The 1,612-nt window shown below is 39.8% G+C and overlaps 1 non-coding gene across 1 annotated transcript; it reads right to left on the bottom strand.

The window, feature by feature from the left end:
* Positions 1-746: 746 nt before the first annotated feature.
* Trnas-cga (transfer RNA serine (anticodon CGA)) lies at positions 747-821 on the bottom strand. The gene has a single exon. It is a non-coding gene; the product is annotated as a tRNA-Ser (tRNA).
* Between the last annotated feature and the right edge of the window lie 791 nt (positions 822-1,612).

Here is a 1,612-nt window from a genome sequence, read left to right as displayed (position 1 = left end):
TGTCGACCGATTTTCGTTTAACAAGAATATCATTGCGAACTAAATAATACTGTCTAATCGCTACGCTTTACTTTCTCCTCCACTTCTCCTTAATGTCCTTCCAGATTGGATCCTTGTTTTGCTCCTTAGCGATGTCCTGGAGCGAAGACGAAATAAAATTTTCAAACGCAACACCTTCAATATACATCAAACAATAATTGTTTTCCTTGCAGTCCTCCTCAGCACTTTGTTTCAAACCCAAAGGTGCACGTGATAAAGCATCAGCAATAACATTGGAAGAACCTTGTATGTAAACAATACTAAAATCAAATTCCTGTAGATACAGCGCCCATCGTGACAATCTTCCATGTGTTAATTTTGTTGACATAAGAAATTCCAGAGCTCGATGATCGGTGTAAACCTTAGTATGTCTGTCATACAAAAATATGTGAAATTTTGTGTAAGCCCATACAACAGCCAAGGCTTCAAGTTCCGTAACCGATAATTCTTTTCTGATTTAGAGAGAACACGACTTCCAAATGCAATAGTTTTCTGTACTACAACGCCGTTTTCTTCTATCTCTTGAAATAAATGTGCACCTAGGCGTTTGTATGATGAGTCCGTCGCCAAACAAAAATCTTTAGATAAATCCGGATGTGAAAGAAGTGAATCAGCAACTAAAGCACCACCAAGTTGTTCAAATTCTGATTGAGCTTGCTCGTCCCAACACCAATTAAAATTGAAACTTCCTGGCATATTAAAACTGTGTGCCCGACCGAGACTCGAACTCGGGACCTTTGCCTTTCGCGGGCAAGCGCTCTACCAACTGAGCTACCGAAGCACGACTCACGCCCGGTACTCACAGCTTTACTACTGCCAGTACCTCGTCTCCTACCTTCCAAACTTTACAGAAGCTCTCCTGCGAAACTTGCAGAACTAGCACTCCTGAAAGAAAGGATATTGCGGAGACATGGCTTAACCACAGCCTGGGGGATGTTTCCAGAATGAGATTTTCCCTCTGCAGCGGAGTGTGCGCTGATATGAAACTTCCTTTCAGAATAAAACTGCGCGCACATCAATCTGGAATCCAGAACCAAACGAATTGACCCATCCTTTTTAAGAACGACATGTAGTGGGCTGGTATAAGGACTGACTGCTGGCTCAATAATGCCTTGATCTAACATGTATTGAAGTTCACTCTTAACCTTGTCTCTGTAAGCCAAAGGAATAGCGTACGTTATTCCTCGAAATGGTGTGTGTTCTTTTACTTTAAATAAATATTGTAAGCCTGATATAGTTCCTGTGTGATGACTAAATACTGTAGTATGTGATGTCAAAATTTGGTGCAGTTCTTCTCTTGCAACGTCATCTGGCACTTCAGCTTTCTTAACCTTTTCATTAATTAATTCTTCTCTATTAATTACATGATCCATCGCGTCTCTGTATCTATTGTCGTTGTCATGAATGAACACATTGTCGTCATAATGCTCAGCGAAAACATCAGAAGTAAGAAACCTTAAACATTTTGTGTCTGATTCAGATTTTGTTAAACACTCGAAAAATTTCAAACATTTCGGCATTACAGCAACAGTCAAATTCACACTTCTTTCTTTAAAGTTTAAAATTGCCTTAT

Source organism: Schistocerca serialis, chromosome 8, assembly GCF_023864345.2.
Source record: "Schistocerca serialis cubense isolate TAMUIC-IGC-003099 chromosome 8, iqSchSeri2.2, whole genome shotgun sequence".
In the NCBI taxonomy this organism is placed as follows: domain Eukaryota; kingdom Metazoa; phylum Arthropoda; class Insecta; order Orthoptera; family Acrididae; genus Schistocerca; species Schistocerca serialis.
The sequence above is the reverse complement of the archived record's forward strand: the minus strand, read 5'-3'. Positions and strand labels throughout refer to the sequence as shown.